The sequence below is a fragment of the Halyomorpha halys genome, unplaced genomic scaffold (genome assembly GCF_000696795.3).
Source record: "Halyomorpha halys isolate HHAL.00 unplaced genomic scaffold, Hhal_1.1 Scaffold4956.1, whole genome shotgun sequence".
In the NCBI taxonomy this organism is placed as follows: domain Eukaryota; kingdom Metazoa; phylum Arthropoda; class Insecta; order Hemiptera; family Pentatomidae; genus Halyomorpha; species Halyomorpha halys.
The window spans coordinates 1-23559 of NW_027107427.1; the positions used below are offsets into that span (position 1 = coordinate 1).

At 31.5% G+C, this 23559-nt stretch overlaps 1 long non-coding RNA gene across 1 annotated transcript; it reads right to left on the bottom strand.

The window, feature by feature from the left end:
• Positions 1 to 19923: 19923 nt before the first annotated feature.
• Positions 19924 to 22952, bottom strand: LOC136795375 (uncharacterized). The gene is made up of 2 exons (XR_010842967.1): positions 22799 to 22952; positions 19924 to 20272 (listed from the first exon to the last, which is right to left on the bottom strand). It is a non-coding gene; the product is annotated as an uncharacterized lncRNA (long non-coding RNA).
• Between the last annotated feature and the right edge of the window lie 607 nt (positions 22953 to 23559).

Here is a 23559-nt window from a genome sequence, read left to right on the forward strand (position 1 = left end):
TATATGTATATATTATAAACTTATTCATAGATATATTATATATACGAATAAAAGAATATGAATACACTTGTTCATTTATGTCTGCTTAGGATAATAATTATTTTTAGTTTAATTTTCTAAAGCATTTATTATAAATTTTATTTTGTAAGATACATTCATTCTTATGTAATTCATTGTACATTCTATGAAGTATTATATTTTAGACTAATGCTATTTCAATATTTATTTCATTTTTTTTTCATTAACATTAAATTAATATTATTAAATTGATTATAATTTTATCATCCTATGGAAGGCGCCGGTTATTATTATATGACAACTATGACTCTTACATGATTACATAATGTTAAAACAGTATACTACTTGATAAAAAAAAAAGATTGTAAACAAATTGGAAAAATGGAGGATAAAACTGTTGCTTTCGTTAACGAATGCATCATTCAACACAATATTGAAGAACTGTTATAAGGAAATAATTTAATAGGCAGTTCTAGTAGGTATTTTTTTAAATATATTTATTTTATTGGCATACTCAATAGATAAGGAACTTTTAGTTTTTGATGAAATAAAATATTTGTACAGCAAATATTTAAATATGCCAACGCACCCTAGCGGTTGTCAACTAAACCTGTCTTAGTGATGGCTTAAGTTACATCTGTTGTTTGTATTTGGGATGTGTTTAACAGTCATAACCGAGAATGAATTAGTATTTGTTGATTGTCCATTATTACTGTTTATTCACGTAAATTATTTATTTTAGGCAAAAGACCAAATTGTTATGTTGTTTTATCGTGATATTCGTTAGCGAATTTAAAACATTGACCTGTATCGTGCTTGGTTCCACATCAGGTAAACAGCCATATTTGGTTTCGGTTTAACTTACTGTTATTTTTATCGACTGTTGGCTTCTACCAGGTAAGGTCACTTTATCTTTGCCCAGTATTCTTTTTGAATGGCAGATTATCATTGGTTAAGGCAGCATGCTCATAAATTCTACGAAAGGTTCTGTTAATATGTGAGTTAACGTTAGCATATTTTTTATTAACTTATAACTGGTTTATAAACCTAATAATTTATGCTATTTTATTATGTGATTTTTAACGAATCCTTTGTGTATTACTATTGTTACAATACATCTCATAACGCTTATTTATAAACTTATGAACAGTTTGATCGTATTTTAATTACTCTTATCTTCCATAACAGCTTTTATTTTAACATCAATACATTATACATTGTATATATGTTACAATAGTTTAAAAAAATTGGAAAAAAAAAATAACTTTGCAAAATAAGCCTAGAAACATGAACTGAAGTAAATATTTATATTTAATACATAACTATGTTGTAGAAACTTGTAATATAGACTTAATTTTTTGGCACTCTGTTTTAAATTGTTTCTAAATATATCAATATAAGCATGTTGGTCCGTGATTCCACTAATTACATTTATGGTTCTAACTCCATTAATCCAAAGATGTTAAATCTACATTCATCTGAAAATGTTTCAGATTCCCAGTACGGTGGCTTTTCTACGTGTGCTTTAGCAAAAGCAAACCCTTTTGGCGCTTACAATTTACCTTACTTATGTGTGATTTCCTCCTGAAGACCCGGCCGAAGTAACCACTTTGTCGTAACTTGTTTCTAACTGTTTGATTGGTAACTGTAAAACTATAATCACGTGACAGTTTCTCTGAAATGGTCGGAAGGCTTGTGGATGACATTTCGTTCATGAAAATGATTTGATTTTGGTTAGGCCGCCCTATTAGATGCTCTACTGCATACATAACTTAATTCATTATATTTTTGGATTATTTTAAAAATTGTCATCATCATAATTGGCGCGGCAGCCCGTTACCGAGCCCGAGCCTTCTCTAGTAGCATCCGCCAGGCCGTCCTGTCTTCTGCTGCAACTCTCCAGTTTCCTCTTCAGACCTTATTTGGGATATCCTCGTCACATGACCCGCCCATCGGTGTCTATTCAACCTTATAAACTTGACATCATTGTCTCCGTACAAAGCCGGATAGCTCCGTATTCTTCCTTCTTCTCCATTCATTGTAGAACCCAATGTACCCTCTCTACAGGTCCAAATATTTTTCTCAGAATGGACCTCTCAAAGACCAAGAGTCTAGTTTCATCAGCTTTAGTGAAGGCCTAAGCCTCGGATCCGTTTGTGATTTATAGAGATTTACCTTGGTCCCATTAGAGAGCAATCCGCTACTGAAATGTCTTGACTGGTCAAAGCAGAATCGGCTGGCAGCAGTGATCCTTCTGCTAACCTCCTGAGAAATATTATTTTGGATGTTCACTTATGTTTTATGGCAGCTGTAGCAAAGCGTATAATTTCTCTTTTCCAATGGTCCACTTTCAAGCCAACGGACTTCCTATATTGCTGCGATGTCTATTTTATATTCATAGGGGAGCATTAATACCCACTAGCCCATGCGGGGGTTTTAAAATTGGACCAGGATTTTTATTTACAGTCCACTAAAACTATATTTTCCATATACTGCAGTGAAGTTAGTACCAAACCAAGTAATTCAATAAGGTACAAATTCATGCAACTTAACAAAGTGACTAATTTATAAATTAATTACTCCTTAACCTCTATTAAAAAAAAATTATCAATATCGCTTTACCTCTGAAGTCCCCATGATTGGATAAATGTGTAATTAAACTCTTTATTCTTGAAATACTACTCAAAGCTGAAGTTTAGCATCTCTCAGGTAGAAAATTACTTACTGTCTGATTTTTTTTTTTAACGGAATTATTTGGTAACGGTATCACAGGGAATTTTTTTTACCTCTGAGAGCCTACCCTATGTAGAGTTGCTGCTAATGCTATCCAGTTTTCTTATGCGGTAATTACCCCGAGATGGTGTAATAAAAGGTTTTACCGGCCCATAAGTCTGCATTACTCAGTCTCGGCTCTTCTTCTCAGCTATCATAGAGGTTGGCATCAAGTTTATAATTTAATTATGTTTTGGCTCAGGGTTTATTAAGTTCGTTATATGGGGGCGCAAACTTTCTACTTCCACAATGGGACAACTCTAAAGGCACTCTGCCTCATCACTATGAAATGGAGATGATGATGAATTTTGAGGCTAACATCCCCCGGGGCATTTCATTAGTTCAAACTGGCTCTGTAACCCCGGCTCAGTCCAGGCTTCTTTCATCTCTGATAAACTTTTTCACTGTGTAGAAATATGACCTTTATTCAATAAATTCAGTTTAAATTTTGATAACTTCTTTTACATATTTATTATTGTAATGTTTCGAGTTGTTGCTCCATAGAACCGTCTTAACTTATTCTAGTTGGTCAAAGTTAACAAAACTATTTTATTTTAATACAATTTGTTTACTTTGTAGGAAGATAGTCCAGGTGACGGTCAATAAAGGTATCAAAGTAGTAGAAGAATACTATGTATTGTTGGCTAACGTTTCGCCCCACTTTACAGGGCTTCGTCAGGGCTGTCAGAATGAAACGAGCCAATGACAATCTTTCATTCACTCTACCACCCGGATTATCTTCCTACAATGTACATCATATGGTCAACTATGTTCTTACAAATTATTTACATATAAAAAAGTAAACTGTTGTACACAACACACTGAGTAGTTTTACTTAACAACTACGAGGTTATAAAAAATACTATAGTCTACACTCTGTCCTTTTTTATTACTTCGCAACCATTTTCTAACGTTACAAACACTAGACTGCCACTAGCTAACTCAATCTCGCATCCGCTGAACAGAACTACCGAAGTCAAATTTTCCACTTTAAATGTTTAAATTTTGAATGTCTTATTTCAATAAAATAAGTTTATTAGAAATAATAATCGACTTATAACAAAGATATTATAATGTACAGAATATGATTTTTGATACTTACCGGTGGAAAATGAGAGTTCTCCGCCGTAATATTTTGAATAGTTACTTCTGACACTATGCGTTATAGAAGTTTTCAGAGAAGTAAATATAATTCAAAATAATATTTAGTTTTTTTTATGATACAGTGTACTTTTTTGCCACAAAACATTGTTTACTCATTTTTTGTATAAAAGAGACTTTCTCACTATGTAAAAAAATCATTGAAATTTTACTGAAGTAAAAAAATTTAATTAATTATAAAACTCAGACATAGAGAGCGAACTAAAGATTCGAAGCACTGTTTTTTTTTATATTTTAGCACTTCTATTTCAGATGTATCCAATACATGACAATTTTAGATCCTCATTAGAGTTGACATCTCTTTTCTTTTGGTTTTTTACAGTAAGTTGGCTTTGATAGTGACAGTAAGTTGGCTTTGATAGTGACAGTAAATTGGCTTTGATAGTGACAGTAAGTTGGCTTTGATGATCGCCTATAGAGCTTACATTTCCCAATTGCATTCCTTTTCCAGTTCTTCTTTCGGCCCTAGCCAGATAAATTTTCTAAGTTATTTATTTTTATTTTCGTAATCATTTTCCCTTTGATACAAAATGGTGGTGGTAGTGGTAAATGTTTATGGCGAAGTAAATTTTTCATGCATTCTGAATACCAATTGTACACTTTCGGTCTTTATTATCATTGCTATTTTTCAGTCTTGAATCATAGCTCGGTTTTTCAACTGTAAGTTTAAACTTTTGGAACAGTTTATATACTCATTTATATTAGTATGATCCGTTGAGCAATATGTAAACTTAGTGGAACAAACGTACTCGAGTGTGGTGTTACAGAGAAACTTGACACGATAGTAAAGAAATTTACAAGAACTCACATCATATTGAAGCGTCGAACAGTAAAGGTCAGTGTTATGATTTCGTAATTTACCATTAGTAATTTTTTTTTGTTTTGTAAATATACGTTCTTCAATGTTCACAAACATGTGTAAACCAAATTTTATTAAAATGCCTTTCTTGGCTCCACAGTTGTACTACATAATACCTTTGTATCTATTATTGCACAATAATGAGTCCATCGCTGAGAGACCCACTAAAGGCTCATAGTTCCTTAGTTTATTGTTTTTATTTCAAGTACTGTACTCTAAATACGTGATTTTTTTTTTTTATTCAATTTTCCAAGGATTTGTTTCTATGTTTAAACTTTTTTTTCGACTATAAGATATTAATAATTATACCCTACTCTCAATTTAATGTTGTCAATTATTGTCTTGTAACACTGATGGAAATACGATTTTCGTAACATTAAAAGAATGATGTAAAAACATAATTTCAGCTGCTTTTGGAAAGCTCTATGACACGTTATGCACGCTCCATGTTGGAGCAAACGTAAAATTCGTATGTGAATAATGCAACGACTAATTAATAATTTATAACAGTGATTAAATTTCCTTTTAAGTTATTAGAATAGGCAAATGATTTATCCTGCTAATTGATTTTTATTTTCTGCCTTGTTAATAGTAAATTATTTGAGTTGATAAAATACTCTAATATCCTTATCGCATCATAAAATAATAATTAAATTATTCATAGCATCTTAAATAGTATCCACTGGCGGTGAAGTGTGAATTGTTTCTCGTGCTGCCGTTTTTCGTCAAAGTTATTTGTCACAGACGAAATTTGATTTACGGTTTCCTTTTTTGGTTTTCCCTCGGCGAGTAGTTGCTGCTTGCATTGCAAATAGGCCCTGAATATATTATTGCTTGTATGCAAATTCGCCTTTCCCCTTCTCTGCTATTCTAAACAGTCGAAGGACCAGAGCAATCTTTACGTCGGTTCTTCTGCCTGATATTTGATTCCGTAATTTCAATACGCTTGGCATACATACACACTCCCATATTTTATTGTTTAACTTAAGAGCAGTACAGCACTGATTCATATTAAAGATTGTGCAAACTAACTTTCATTGGTTATTTCAACTCAAAATAAGAGCGGAAAGCGATAAACCTCAAGGGGACGTACCGATTATAAATATCGGCAATTTATTTTTGTTCTGAAACATACTGCAGTAGGTTAGATTTGGTCATGTTGATAAATTCACTATACTTATATATCTTGATTCAGCAAGTGATACTTAACAACATATTATTTACTCCTTCGCCCTATATTTACAACTTTAATGCCGTTTTATAATAATAAAGTTATTGTGGGACTAATTCTTTCAGAATAATAATTCAGGAAATAAAAATTAGGTTTTAGTACCTTAGAGTAGAAAGGAAAAAAATAATAAATTAAATAAAAAATAACCAAATAAAATAAACAATATTAAATCAAATCGCAAGTCTAATAATAATAATAAATTGAAAAGAATAAAATGATAAATATTGAATTGAATATGCACATTTATTTAAAATGCAATAAAGGCTATTATAAAAGTGTAATAACATACAATAGAAAGCAAAAATGAAAGCAACAACAACAAAATATAATAATATTAAATCAAATTCAATAGTAAAAAAAAATCACATCTAGAATGACTTATTGTTTTCCTTTAAAAATTTGTCAAAACTTCAAAGCTTTACAAAACAGGTCTTTTTTTTGTTCATTTATAAAACAGTATTATAAAATACAATTTTCCTCTGTATGTTTATTATACTTTTTTCATTGCTATAATTTTAGTAAGTCAGCGGTTAGGAATAGTGTCTTGTGTTCCTGAAATCGAACTATACCATTTCCTATACATCAGTGATGATATTGCTACAATGTAATTTTTTTAAATACTATATAAATTTATCTATGCATACCTTAATCAAACTTTGAAAATTTTTTTTTACTGCCATTTAATCCATTACATCCCATATTTATCTATGTTTTTAAAATCATTATTATATTTATAAAGCAAAATGGTTGCTAGTTTGGAGTCTGTGGTGGAATTTCATTGTTTTACCTCCTTGTTGGAGTAAACTTAATATCTTTTTTTATATTTATTGCTATTTAGAACTTTATTTACATACAAACGTATTAAGTACATTTGATGTAGGATGAAATTGAAGTGATACAGGCGTGTAGAGAAACTACCCATTGGTTGCACTCCAGTGTCGTTTTACATTACCAGGTCTCGCGATCCTCTTCTTTTCAGGGGCCTTGGAGGTTTGTCAGGAATAGAAGAGGTAGAAAGGCTAAAAACTAGTGGATTTGGGTAGTTAGGGAGTTCATAAACTTAATATCTAAAGTTGTTTTTTTATATACTCCTTATATTTTATTATATTTTAACAATAATTAATAATATTTTATTATTATATTTTTTATCTTTGTTTTATATATACTCCTCGTACATCTTTTCGTATATATTAATATATCTATAGCTTCGTATTCATCCATTTTTCTATATCATTACTAATAAACAAAATATTTCTTATATGTATTTTATTAGGGGATGTAACTATTCTTTAAATTTAAATTTACCAATTATATGTTGTAAACTGATCATTCAGATATCTTGTTTCAGTTTTGATGTTAATAGATGTAATCATTTAGTTTTGTCATGTTTTGCAGTTCTAACCTTTTTTAGAGGTAGGACTTCAACTGACATCACTGAGAGAACGTTATGACTGGATCGCTATATTTTTTACATTGTGGATTATCTCTCTAGGAAGTCTGGTGATTCAATTCTTTTAAAATTTTTTGAGGTTAATTAATTCTATCACTTAAAATAAATTATTATTTGAAATAAATTATTATTATGTATGTAGTATTGTATTATGTCATGAATAAATAAATAATAATTTATTTCAAATGATGGAAGTGATTAACCTCAAAAAAATTTAAAAGAATTGTACATTGTATTTTGGCTAGTAGCGTTTGTCAACTCCTCCAATAATTTGAATAACTTAAAAGTTTGGAAAATTTTTATTTGAGAACCATCTTTAAACTGCTGAAATTTGAGTAAATAAATGCTAATATCAATACCAATATCAATACTTTTAAAAATTGAGATTTGATGCATAAAATATTGTGTGTGCAGAAAACAAAGTTATTGTCAAATGTCAACATTCTCATTACTTACGTGAAATTTTATTTCTAAAATCTTAGAAAATTAAAATACCCCATAAGGTTGTTGGAAAAATTAGAATATTTATTATTTTAAGGTGCAGGAACCGTCGAAATTTTAGAGAAAGTTTAGATTTTGCCTTAATAAATTGTAGTAACGCCCTAGATTGTCATTAAGAACTAGCCTTAGATAATTATTGGCAATTATTTAACGTCAAAAGTCAGCGTTGTTCATTTAATGAGTTAGACCTATCGCTAAATTAAAATGTCGTTAAGTTCAGGATTAATTTTGTACGTCTCATTTGATTTGATTTAATTATATTATATACTGTAAAAAAAAAACTTTTCTTATCGATATATTTGAACGTATCTAACATAAAAAACAAAAAGGAGAGATCAGGTTAACAGAAGAAACCTTACAAATTTGCTGAAAATGAATTGATGGATCCTTTAGTCTTCAATTTTTTTTTTCTCGTTAGAATAAAAATATTATTAGATATCCACCCCACAGTTATTTTATACTTTATTACAAGACGCCTTTTCCACGCAGCTTGGTTTTATTTTTAAGATACAAAATGAAATTTGGGATAAATTTATTTATGGATGTATTTTCTGTGGAATATAGTATTTATATAACTTGTGTGAAAGGGAATGGTACATTATATAGTGCACAGTCATTTCTAAAGATCATAAAGTGCTTTGGAGATCTCTTAATACGTTAACGAAGGCCCAACAGTCATTAGTACTAGTTATTGTGTAAACTCTATCTCCCTGTGAAGGGAGAGGGATACATCTCTGTAGGTCTAATGGTCTTCCTGGTTATGATAAATCCCTTGTCAAAGTGTTTGTACCCTATTACTTAAAGGGTAGCGTTTTAACGAACATAATAACGCTTATGAGAGACCATGGTATGCTCTTGTTTACAATTTTCTGCGTTTGTGATCTTGCGTTGCCGGTAGTTGGCAAAATGCAAAATAGTTTGGTGTACATAATCTAAAAAAGGATATGTGTAATTGGAAAAACGCGATCCTTAATATGTCATAGATAAACTTAGTCGCTTCGACGCACTAACAAACTTTAATACATAAAAGCAATGATTTGATAAAAGAAACTGAAACGAATTTATATTCAATTTCAACTCCTAATTCATATGTTCTTTATGTAACTATATAACTATTATTAGCTTACTAAACCATCAGAATCTGGACATATGGAGTTGAGCTTTGGGGCTCCACTAAACTTTCCTTTCTAAAATTCCTAAAACTAAAAATTCCTCTCGTATTCAATCCTTACAATCCAAAATCCTCAATGCTCCTTACTTTGTCACAAATAAAATACATAAAGACCTTAATGTTCCCTATGTAACTGATCTAGCCCGAACCAGATATCACTCCTTCCATTATAAACTCCCTAACCACTCTAACCCCCTAGTTTCTAATCTTGCATTCTCTTCCATTCCTGACAATCCTCCGAGGCGCCTGAAAAGAAGATGGCCACGAGAGCAGCTAATGTAAAATGCTATTAGAGTGCTACCAATGGGTAGTTTCTCTAAACGCCTGTAACACTCCAATTTAACTTAGATCAGATTTACTAAATGTATTATAATGTACAATTGTAAATAGCAATAAATAAATATTAAAAAAAAAAAATCATCAGGAAATAGTAACTCAGTTTCCTTCAATTCCTCATTCCTCTACAAACAACCTCTTCTCATTTTTCGTTTTTTTCCTCCTTATGTGCCTTTTAGCGTGAGACGCCCCCTACCACTTTGACCACACATCTAGGTCTGTTTTTCAGTTCCCTCAACTGAGCTTGGTTTCCCCTCTTTCGTGACTTAGTCGTTGGTAAATACTCCAGGTATATTCTAGTTCTGTCGCGGAATCTTCTGCCTGTTTGCCTAGCTACCATACACTTCTTTTGTACTTTTCTAATCTACATTGTAGATCTTCTAACCATTGTAGGGATGTGCCCATACCATCGAAGTTATTCTGTAGTCGATATCAGTGCTTCTCTTATTCTGGAGGAAGTATTTGATACACATTCTCGACAATCCAGTTCCACACATACTGGAGCAAACGAAGGAAGACAGACTCCTGAAATTTGTTCAGTTATGCTTGCAGCATGTAAAAGTATTTTCAGTGATTTTATCTTTGGTGTAGTAGTTTCTGTATCATGTTCATTGGTTTTATTTTTCTTTTTGGTGAGAGATATGTGGATGATTATTTAAGAGTGTCGTCTGCTGCTATATAATAATCCGATTATGATGTTTATTGGGGAAACATTTGTTTAATGTTGGAACGATTAGAATATAACATAGTGACTCATTACTCACAATAGTAGTTTGGTTTTAATTCAATATCATCCGTTAATAAAATTATCACATCACCTTCATGATATCATATTCTAACAGTTATATAAATGTTCAATAAACTTTTCCTTGGACTCCAACGTTTTAACTTTTTTTTTAAATTGATGTACTACATTCGTGCTTATTCAGAGGTAATAAATTGGTTTGTAGCATGGAAAAATTATTTTCAAATATACTCTAGGTTTTATTAATTTTATCTCTAATCATCGGTGACACTAATGCGTTTTAGCTCTTAGAGGTTTGCGGAAGTAACAACGTGTATTTTCTGGTGTTAGGCTTGGAATTCCAAATGCAACATACCGTAAGTATACAAATGGCTATGGCCAGTAGAAGGTGTTCCAAAAGGACATCAGCCATGAATATTTTACTTTGCGTTCGTTAATGTGCAGCTGTAACTGCTGTTCTTGTTTTATTACTGTTGTTCACTTTTTACAGAGAAAGTAGTTAAGTATATTTTCAGACTTGTTTGATAAAGTGGTTTAACATACATGGATAACATGGCTCGGATCAAAATAAATAACCTTTTGAACAATTATGCAGGTAATATGGATTCATTTATTTATGATTTGATAACAGTAGTCATTTTTATGGGGGTGTTTATACAATTACTATTACTTATATTATAGACAGTCATTCGTTTAAATCATTAAAGCGTGTCTAAAAATTGTATAAATATGTAATCTTTTCACTCTCTTGAAACTGGTTATTATTTTGTAAATAAGATCAATTGTATCAAAATTATAGTAGGGGCGCCTGTAGCTCAGTGGTTAAGACATGTCTATTGGCATTGCCGGTTCGAGTCTGGCCTGGGACGTTGACTTTTTTCATTGAGTTGCGGTCCCACGAAATGAATAATTTTGACCCCCAACCACGGTTAGGCAATATAGGACTCCAATGGGAGTCTTGGCCAAAAAAAAATAATGCATCAAAACATTCTTTATTTAATCGAAAGTCCAACGTTTCGGCCATTTTGAAGGACCATCTTAAAAACTAATTATACTCACATAAATTATTTAAGAATTATTCGACTATTACAACACTTACTAGACAAACCGTCTAAACTTCCAACTCATTACAAAAGGCTGATCGATATGACAATAAGGCACATCTGGACATACGGAGTTGAGCTTTGGGGCTCCACTAAACCTTCGAATTCCTCTCGTATCCAATCCTTACAATCCAAAATACTTCATAAAATCCTCAATCCTCCTTATTTTGTTACTAATAAAACCTTCCATAAAGACCTAAATGTTCCTTATGTAACCGATCTAGCCCGAACCCGATATCATTGCTTCCATTATAATCTCCCTAACCACGCAAACCCACTAGTTTCTAACCTTGCTTTCATTCCTGGCTGTCCTCCGAGGTGCCTGAAAAGAAGATGGCCTCGAGGCCTTATATTGTAAAATGTTTTTAGAGTTCTACTACTGGGTATTTTCTCAAAATGCTCCATCATATCATTATGATCTTACTACAAATTTGCTTGTTGTATTTTATATACAGTTGTAAATGTCAATAAATAAATAAAGAAAGAATTATTCTGTAAGCTATTCTGCCCCGGGTCACTAGTTTCAATAAAAATTACCCCATTTTGTCACTACTTCATTAATATTAAACTTTTAATTATAATCAATTTAAGTCTATTGCAGCTTGCTATCAGTTATGATAGGAGAAGTTATAGCTAAAAATATCAAACAACAGATCAATGCCTCGGGCAAAAATATTTTTTTGGACCATTAATGCTGATTATATTGATTCAATTATTTACTTTTTTTTTTTTTGGAAAAATAGTCATTTTTAGAAGGGTGTATTCAATTAGTATTATATTCCTTTAATTATTAATTTATTTTTTTAAGCTATACCGATAATATTTTTAACAATTTTCATTTTGTAACATACGCTCAAGACATTCAGCTTGCAACTATTAGATTTATATAAAAACTTTTTTTTTTGCGGAAATTTAAAACATTATTGACATAGCTTATAAAACAGAATGTTGGTTGGTTCCTTATTGCGTACGTGAGTTTAATTTGAGTTAGATTATATTTCGTTAGGTTATTAGAGTTAGGTGCCTGTTTGAATTATAATTGTATTGTTAATTGAACCATTACAGGATGATGTGTCTATCGTTGCAGCTCCAATAGGCTACTATAGATCTATTATTTCACCTCTGTTATTTTCCCTTATAGTTGTCTGTATGTTTATAAACAAATTAAAAATATCGCGAGTTACTTTTTTTTAATTTTAAGCAAAGTTAGGTTCGTCTGTATTTTTGACGATTTCCTCGTGATCATTGGTATTACGTTTTACGTTAAAGGCTAGTTAGAAATTTCCGGAAAGTGATACATAATGAAACCGTTGTCGATCAGCTGACGTGCTCACGGCCTGAATCATCTGGGGAAATGACTTATGAGGAAGCCGTTATACGAACTACTGTTTTAACGGAAATATTACTCGTTATTTATAGGACCCAAAATACACTGGATTCACTTTTCTATAAATGATTGTTCCATTCATGCTTTCCATTGATGGCCAACAGCTTATCAGACAAAAAAAATTTATGAATTGACTCACCAGACTTCATAATCCAATAATGGGATAATCCAGATTTTTCTTTTGGTGTATCCCTGTTCGTTAGAAGTTGAACTGTTCCCTGAAATAATCATCACACAGATTATGGTAGTTACCTAAACACTTGTTTAGTGTAAAATAAAATGTACTCTATTCGTGACTGTGTCTATAAGTTAGATACAATTACCTGAGAAATATAAAATTTCTACTCACATATTAATTCTATTAACGTATTTAATAGATTGTAGATACTGTACGTAGGTTTCTGTGGAGAATTCTCGCATTTGTTATCTATCCTTCTTAAATATAAATAATTAGAGTTAGATTTGACCCATGGTTAATCACTGTGTCATTTCAAAACGTTTATCATCAAAAAGCACAACGCCCGGGACTTCTTCTTCGATCTTCCCATTCAAATGGCCAAGTCTGGGAATGACAAAATTAATTCAGCGGTGCTCCTGAAATCCTCCAGGTCGCCGTACAGCTTGGTCACCAAGTCAGTTGGTTCAGGCCACCTGTTTCCATTAGGACAGATGTTTGGAGAATGTGCTCGGTTGTCTGTTCTCCCCTTCCACATTCACACAGAGAGCTAGGACCTATTTTTAATTCTTTATGGAGGTGAGCGTTGAGCCGGTTATGTCTAGTTCTTAAGCGAAATATCAGGACTTGCTCTTTTTTGGGAAGTTATGGATCGTGTGGTTTGAATTCCCAATGCTCATCATTCCATCTCTGCTGAACCTACGTTTTGTTTATGGTTTTAACTTCCTCTAGTCTATGTGTGGAAGCATTTTAGGCAATTTGAAACCTTCTTTCGCTATCATATCAGCCAATTCATTTTCCGGTTTTCCCGGAAACCAGTGCCCGGGTATCCACTACAGGGTTACATTCTTGTGGATAGTGGTAGTATGCTCTAACTCAGTGGCAAGCAAAGTCAGGCCCCCTTTCCACTTTGACTTTAGGTTCAAAATAACTGAGAATGCATCAGTCAGAAATACTATTTTGGATTTCTGACTCATGATCCAACAAGATTCTTTTTGAAACCAGCAGTAAGTCTTGCTCGGCTCTGTAATTAGTGGAATTGAACCCTGTGGGAATCGCTTTTTCCAGTATATGACCGTTTGGAAACTCCATATGAATACTACCATCTCCATTCTTACTAGCTTTCTGCTGAACAGTTGAACCATCTGTATAGATTCTGGTCCTCTTGCTCTTTGGGGGCCAAAGGATTTTGGCAACTTTTCTTGTTGATTCCTGGAATAATATAAGGTTTCCGAGGACAAGCTCATGGTGGAAAGACGTTTACTGTTTTCTTTATTTTAGATTGAATCTCTTCCAACCGAAGTTGAGATTTTATTGAGCCCATTTTGTGTTGGAGGCTTTGCCTTTTAAGACGATTTTGTGGACGACCCGGGACATTCTGTTGGAACAATAAAAAAGTCAAAAATATTAATTTCTAATGTAATATTTAGCTTCCTATTTTGAGCTCAAATATTTATAGGATATCACTGATTAATTTGGGCCATCAAACGTATGATGATTATTGTATACAAACATTTTTTTCAAAAGAATCACGGCATCCAGTTGAATAATGTGAGTCGTGAAAATCGGTTCAACCGTTCCCTCTCGTAATCTTCACACACTAACAAATGGACAGATTATAATAGATATCTAAACACTTTGTTTACCCTATTTGTGATTAGATGAAATTATGGAAGAAATCTGTACAAAATATTATTCACAATATTTATAGATGATGATACCTTTGTATTCTACTAAAGAAAAGTTGATACCAGTTTATTCAATTAGTAACTTCCGTGTTACTTATTGAAAGAACTGGTTCCAACGGAAAAAGCTTTTGTTTTGGCGATGAAATATTTAGTCATTTAAGCTAATCTTAGCGCATTATTCCTTAAAGAGGAATACTACGCTTTTAAGTTATCCTTCAACCACTAAAGTATACGTTAAACACAACTGGATTATTGAAAAGGAACAAGATCTGCCTCTTATCCTTTTATATTTAGCATTGTTTAACAGTTATATTCATGCCATCCCATGCGTACATTCATGGCAGCTATTGCTGGAATTAGTTTCGGTTGTCCAATTCATATCCTATCTCAAAAACGGTTCATTTTTTGGCTATAAAATACGGGGTCTATTTGGGCTCTGATGGCCTCACTGAAGTTGTTAAGGCCCAGTTTGAACCGACTTGCAACCGCGTTTTGAAACCTCATTTTAAATAACTTTTATTAAAGTTCAACTTAGAATTCAAAATTGAGATTTGTCACTTTTCCATAAAATTGACTTTCGTTTTATAACTTTGATAAATTTGTCAAAACGCCCCTGAGGTACCATATATGTACGATTTTTTTTTTGTCAGATGTATATTCATTTACGTACATTCAGTATGTCCAATGGTAAAATTTGGAGAATCTGAGTTCATAAGCCAATGAACAATTTTGTGGGAATTATTACTAATAACGTTAAACCGCTTGTCGAAAAACATAGAAATGAAATTGCGAAAAATAGATTCTCCAGTTATAACAATCAGACGACACTTGAATGACCATCTTGTAAAATTAGCGAAATTTCATATCAACACTATGAAATTAATTACAGTTTTTATCAACAAAAATGAATTTAATTAGATATAAATATGAACGCCCTAGAAGAAGACGAAATTAACTATTTTTATGAGGATGAGAGAGCCACATGCCATTTTGGATTGAACACCTAGTTATATTTATTAGCTATGTCAGAAGTTAAATTATAAATAATAAAAAATATAAGGAAAGTTGTTTTAATTTGATTCAGTTCATTGTTCTATAAAAGTATCTAAAAATCTACGTATTACATTTATTATTAATTATATTCTACGTATTATATTTATCAGGTGCTTACATTTGCAAATATGATTTTCAATAGGCGGTACAGGCCTCATTTGCTTTAACTAAATTATTGTTGATGTAAGCCGGAATTTTAGAATATAATTATAAAAATAGTTCTAATTTTTATGACATTTTATTGTTTGTTTTTTTCTTTAATTAACATCAGTCATCTTATATATTTGTTTTTAATTTTTCATCATTTTTCTTAGTTTGTAACTTATAAGTGATATAATTATAATAATTTTTAGATGCCTTCTTCCCAAAAATAATATAAAAATCAAAGACGTTTTAAATGTTTTAGTGATTATTATCGTCAATCCCTCCCCTTTGTTGTACCCCCGGCCAGCAACTCCTGGGCCAATATTGTAACCCCTGCCTTTAGTGGACTCCAGACCTTATAATGCCATGTTGCAAAGGAAGAGCACCAAATATATATATTTAGATATATATTCATAATGTTATTTATCTATTAAATAAAGGAGCTAAGAAAAAAAAAAGTTATTGTCAATTACCGCCGAGGTGAAGATCAACGAACTACAGAAATGATCCTGTAGAAGTATGATCTTAACCTACCTCCAATATGTAGGTATCCAATTACCCATTTCGTCAGGAGGGTACGAAGAAAAAAAAAACTTATCGTCTATTAATGAATTTTCATATTACTGTACTGTATAACTGATAGAAGTTTACTTCTTATGTAACCCTCCGGGGAAATCCTTCTTTATTTAAAATCAGTGAAATGAGAAATCGCAATCCGGAAGAAGAATCTTTTTGTGGCTATTATATTCTAAAATGAATTTACTGCAAATTGAAAAAAATAAACTGTGTTCAGTCATCTCATTTCTTTCTTGTTTATAGTTGTTATTCTCTACAAAAATGAATACAAACTTAAATTATTTATTTAAACAATGCATAAAAGGAAATAAAATCCCTTCGGTTTTTTTTTCTTTAGCTTTAAGGAGGAGAAAAATATCATCAAGAATTTCTGTAATATTTATGACTCAAAGGATTTAATATTTTTATAAACTTACTTCCGTGATTCTATAGCCCGATGTTGCTCTGGACCTCCTTATGATAAAATTAATCATTTTCCTCGTCCTATTAGACTCAGATTGAGGTATGACAACTGATGAAGATTTAATTAAACATTCCTTTTACTCTCAGAACACCTATTCTTTAGTTAATTAGGGTAAAGTCAAGCAGTTGCCTCGTGTCGCTTTATATGACAACTATAATAGAGCGCTTGTAAATGTTTTTTTATGACTCCGCAACGGATCTAACTTATTTCCTGGATTTGGGTCATGTCTATTTTCCTTGGGTCAGGCTATTGTAGAAGACACCAAAATCCCCCAGTAAGTGAAGAGGTGAAATGTTCCATAGTAAGTGTGATATCCTTTATGCAAATCCTTAACCCTATAAAACGTGTGTGCCAAGATATTTCGAAATCAACACAATCGTTCTACAGATAACTGATCTGTTATCTGAATATTTCAATGCCACCATAACATTACATTGCTAACGAGTGTATTTATTCGAGTTTATCAAACTGCAGGTATATCGGGAAATTAGAAGTGTGTTAAAATTCAACATTTTATCCCTTAGCTGTTCCTATTCGCAAGAGCTCTTCCCTATGTAATGGGACTAAAAAGTACTTAATTTTGAAAAATAATTTCAATTTCATTTGTAGAAACTCAAGCAGAAAGAATAAGTATAAGAAAAATAACTTGTTTCAAATAGTCGAGCAGGTCTAATAATTGTAAATTATCATAGTTCAGATTTTGTAAAGTGCTAATTAACTATAATAAACACAACAACTTTCTTCAGATGGAGTAGCTTATTCGATAGTTGGTCAGTTTATGGACTATTTATTTTTTTTATTTATTATATTATTGACAATTTTTAACTTTATTTACATAGTTTCTGACATTCATTGTCAAATTTCATTTCCCACTCGAAAATAATACACTTTCTGGTTATTACCATGAGTCATTCCCCTCACTCTCCACTTGAAGGAAAGCTTGAGAGATGTTTTGTAGGAGTTGATAAACATTTCGAGTGAATCAAACCAAATAATGTCCGGAGTGAGGTGATTCAATCGCGTATATAAATAGTGTATTTCCTATCCGGTTGTTGATATTATTTGTAATTTTTTTAGAACCTTGAAAAAATTTGTCCGGTTTTATATGACGTATTATTCAGTGATTCAAAATCCTTAGCTATTGATATTAATACAATTAGGTGATGCATGTCCATACAAGAGTGAACATTGCATAATCCTTCACTAACCTGTTTGCTACAACTTCCTTCAGATACTTCTGGAATGAACGAATATTAAATTCCTTGGAAGTTTAAAAATTGAGAGCAAATGTAGGAATAAAGTACAATAAATATATTGGTGGAAAAAGCTAAATAAAAAAGCTGACTTTTAAGTATCGATGGGCCTTAACGACGCCCATCAGTAATGAGCGGTCAATTAAGCCTCGATTCTAACAAGAAGATTTTAAAAATATTCTAGCATTCTTGAAGTCACGTGACGCCCACTTAGCAGTATTTTCATATAGTAGCTGACGAGGTCAATATTATATTTATCTTATTTTATCTGAACTGAGGAAGTGACTTGTTTCCGATGACAGGACACGATCTTCTCCAAAGATACCACCAACGGATAGCAGACTCAGCGAGATGTCCATCCTCTATGTAACATAGGTGAAATGGATGGGGACCATATTCATACGTACATATACTTAAAAGATATAAAACTTGTTGGAAATTAATATAAACCAAAAGGTAACTTATACTGGGCTGCGAGGAAGAGAATGGCATAATTGCGTACTTGGTGTTTCATAGGGGAAAAAAATGAATTGCTTTTGTTTATTTTGGGGCCTTTAATAAAGGTTTTGTTACGCATGTTTTACTAGTTAAATTTTAGTTCACCCATTAACTATTCAATTTAAAGCTTGTACGGATTACTTGTAAAGTTCCATATGAAATTTATTTGTCTATGTGTATTAGTTATTAAATTTGCATGTATAGTACTTTCAATCTACAAGATTATGAATATGTAGTTTCAGTTTATAGGTTCTTCGTACAAGCCGGAAATGTCTGAGGATAAATGTTAATTATGGAACAACTTTCTGACAATATTTCCATCGATTGAATTTTCATAATTGGGTTTAGGTTTATCAACAGTTAGTGATATTTATTTTTTGAGTATAACCTATTTAACCTAAGGTATTTTTTGTTTCTTCTACAGTAATTTTGTTTTCATTGTTCACATAATGTTAGATTCAACTGCTATCTTGTAAGCAAGTTGCAACAAGCACTCAAATATGGGTTCCTATCTATATAGAACAGAATGAATATCTTTTAATCAATGATTTGTTATTGAAGGGGTTGTTATTTTTACAGTTCGCTCTCTAAGCATTTGTATTTTTTTTTTTTTTTTTATTTCTGCTTAACAGCTTAGTCTAAATAAAAGGCAAAGATAAAACAGTAGTTTTAGTTATCTGTGAAGTGCTTCTTTTTTGTACATAATTGTATTATTTTCAGCCTCCCCCTTCAACCAGTTATTTCGTTTTATTTTAATATATTAGTTTTTCTCAATATCACTATCTCTCTAACTAAACCCCTTCTGATATCTTAAAACCTAGACTTGGATCTAATTCCTCCATTGCTTAAAATTTGAGGAAGGTCCAGTCAAAACACCAACTAAATGTATCACGTACACAAAGATCAAATCAAATGAGTTCATAGAAACAGAAAAGGTTACAAATTTAATTGTAGGTGTTCTATTATTGACTTTATTAATTTTTTTATCTATATCAGTTTTAGAAAAATAACTTAAATTCACTACATTAATACGGGATTAAATGGATCTTAACTATACTTAGTTGAAATACTCTCCTTCGAAGCACCTGAAGTATTTTGTATTAAGTTTACTTATTTTAAAAGTATTTCGGCCCACAAATGTTTTCTATATCTGATTTAAATTGGGATGAGATCAATTGGGTATAGGGTTGTAAAAATAATTTATAAATTTCATTGAATATCTATTAATCAATGATTTGTTATTCAGGGGTCTAAGTTATTTTTTAATGTTCGCTTTCTAAGCATTTGTAATTTTCTTTTTTATTTCTGCTTAATAGCTTAGTCCAAATAAAAAACAAAAGACAAAACAGTACTTTAATTTATCCGTGAAGAGCTCCTTTTTTCTTTTTTTTTTTTGTTCATTTATCTTAACCGTCGACTCCCCTAACTTTAACCTTTTTTACCATGGAAAGTAACTTTGGTAATTGAACTCCAAGTGTAGTTTGTCAACTCCTGAATTACACATGGGCTCCATTCTTCCCGGTAGATCACATGCTTAAAATTCCAACTCCTGCAGTGAGAGCTATAAGGAGTGAATCTTTAATAATCTAATTTTAAACAATATTCTTCTTTTTTTTTCTTTGAAAGTTCTCTCGGTAAATGCTACTGTAAAGTTACTTTTTATGTTGGCCGAGAAGAGTTACTTTGACCTACAAAACAAAAGTTTGTCAAAGATATCTTTAATTAACCTTTAAACTTAAAAAAAAAAAAATCTGATGTACACTTAAACGTTTTAGAAATAGTACTTAAACTTTCAAGAGGAAAAAAAAGAACTTTTCTAAGGATTGACTTCATGCCAATGAATACATTTATGTTAGTGTGTTGTGTGTAGCAGCCTCGAACCTCTCATTTAAGTTTAATAATATTAATTTATGATATTCATTTTATAATATAAAACCGATTTATGATTATTGATACTATGCTTCATACGCTGCAGTGGTTGCATGCCAGAAGCCGTTGTGGTGTGGGAGACATGGTGGTTGAAAGTAAGCATTTTTGTATTTCGAAAAGGAGAGAGAAATGGTCACATATATTCCGATTTTATATAAAATCAAATATTAATATTATATTATATTAAATATCAATATTTCAGTAATATAGGTAGCAAACCATCGGCCTTTTACCAATTTAGAAAGCATAATATCAATGTCTCAATTATATTAGCATTAATTTATTAATATTTAAAATTACCAAAAGTTACTTTTGAATTAAACAAATTTTTATTATAAATATATATATTAAACAGAACTACATGAGATATCTAAGATAAGATATAATATCGTTTCTAGTCCGGAAGAATTACGAAATATGAATTTTATAAAAACCTGGCAACGCAGTTACAAAATCTGCAAATCTGATAATATCGGCCTAGAAATATTTAGTATTACGATGATATCAGAAACCAAATATTGATATTATATTCTCTTATATCGAATACAAAATATCAATATTTCAGTTTTATAAAAATGAAAAATATCGATATTAATATCTTAACTATATCGGCTCTGAAGCTTCAATGTCTACTAAAACTTACATTTAAATGAAACAACTTATAATCATAAATACACAATTAAAAAAAATAGTATATGAACCAATCCATCTTATATCATATCTGATCCAGAAGAATGACGAAATCTGAATTAAAGGAAAGTATAGCAACGCGGTTACAAATCGTTATCCATTTCTAAATCAGATATTAACTATTGGGGTTGTTGCTATATCGGAATAGAATTGATCTAACCGTTATTCCTAATCGATACTAGTATTCAGAACCGCCGTAAGGGATTTGCAAAATCTCTGGTACCTGGTCATTCGGGCAGGATCGAAATGAGTTGAATAAATACATTTTGTTGTAGGAAGTTTTATTTTGATAATAAACCTTAATCCATATGGTATTAATATTTTTGATAACAATAAAAGATATGAATTATAGAGTGGGTGGAAGCCGGCTGGATAATTTTAACTCGGGTTCGGGTTAGGTGGGCCCTTTCAATCAGCCTAAGGTATTATCATCATAATTACAATCTAAAATCATCGTTACCACACTGCGGTGTGAGGTTCCTGCTTACACAGTTGTCTCTGTTGACAACCAATCTCCTTCTTTTCCCATTTTAGGTTCTCCTACGAAAGGCTTTTGCTCCCAGGTAATTCTGGGGGTATTTTATTTTTCTCATCTCTAGTAAAAAGATAGCATTAAAATTATTAAAAAGAGTTTTTGAAATCTCCCAAGAGCTTAAGAGGAGGAAGAAGGAAGTTATTTCATTCAAATTTTTTATTACTATAATAAAAAACTATATATCATTAAGAGCTAAAATTGATGACCCATGGTATGGGTAATAAAATTGTGGCTGTCGTAGAAGTTCGGAAAACTAATTTTTGAGTTCTTACAAGTAATGAAAAAATCGAGCATTATTTTCTGTTAGAAAAAAGTCCAGATTTTACCTAGGCCATTAAAGGACACAATAATTTTCATTAAGAAGTAAATATTGAAATATTCAAGGTGCACACTTCCTGAATAATTTAAGAGAAACCTAAAACATTTTTTTCATTTAGAGCTCCCTTAAAACTGCTCATAACACCAAAAAACAGTGTTTGAAATAGAATAAAATTTCTAAAATATGATCTCTGGTAGAGCTCTTTACATTTAAATAGTTCTCAAGATATAGTGTTGCAAAAAGCAACAGCGGTTTTCGAAATAACGAAAAATATATATTTTGATACTTTGTGGTACATTTAACTGGCTTTGGGTTCTAATAGGCATCTGTACGTCTAATAGTTCATAGTGTATAGTTTTTCATAAATCAAAAGTTTGTTTACGAACAAAAATAAATTATTTTGCTAATAAGTTTTGGTGAATATCGTGGAAGGCGCTTCGCCTACTATTGCAACTACTCCTCAATTTAGAGCTAATAGCTGTACGTCGTTCCTAGGAATATAATTGTATGAAGTGTTCCTTCAACCTAATGCCAGGCACTCCTTCACTTTTGATTGTAGTGGACTGTATAAATTAGTGATGACTAAAACGTAATTAATTTAAACAAAAAATCTATTGCATAAATTACAATTAGAATAGGAAGTGGCCGAAACAACAGGTGTGTTAGTTAATTTTGAATAATGGGTCTATGATTGAATGACGCTGATGATGAAGGCTGAATTTTATTGGTAGGTGGACTTACTCCATGGTTCGCTTATCCTCTCTTCCTTTCTTGATTTTCTCCCTCCTCCTCCTCTGTTCCGGGAGGCTCTTCAAGGTGTCTCTACTCACTTATTTTCTAATATAAGGTATTTGAAAAGAAAAATAAGTGGCCAAGATTCGCTAGTTAGTGTCAGTGTAAGTGCTTTTGTTTTGTGGGCCACATTGGGCGCTGGTGTCACGATTAACCATATGATTGTGGTTGTTTGTTGTGGAACAAAAATCACACAATATTGATATTATTCAGAAATGAATATTGTTATTTGAAAAATAATAATCTCGGTAAATATTGGACACAACAGCTCTATTAATGTTATTATTTTAGCAAATTTATTCTATTTTAAATGGTGTCAACTTTTTAAATGTTTATGTAGTTTTAGAAATATGGGGTTCCGAATGAAAAAATAATTCTTCGTAGTGTTTGGAAACAGCCATAATTTTTTATTCTCCCAACTATGGTTGGCCTAGTGATCAATTTTGACTGGTAATTATATATATTTTTCATTAACGTAATAAAACATTGGGATAAAATAATTTACTTTTTTCCCCGGGATCTTAAAAGATTTTAATTGCAAATTCAGTAAATTCACATGCATAAATTAAACTAATGCTCACCTAAGCATCATCTAATATTTTTACTAAAACGGATACCTTAGGTATTCCCTTCCGACTTTCATTTTTTCCGCAGTACATTGCATAATATTCCCTCCGCGTTATAATTTTAATATTGGAGATGTGAATTGT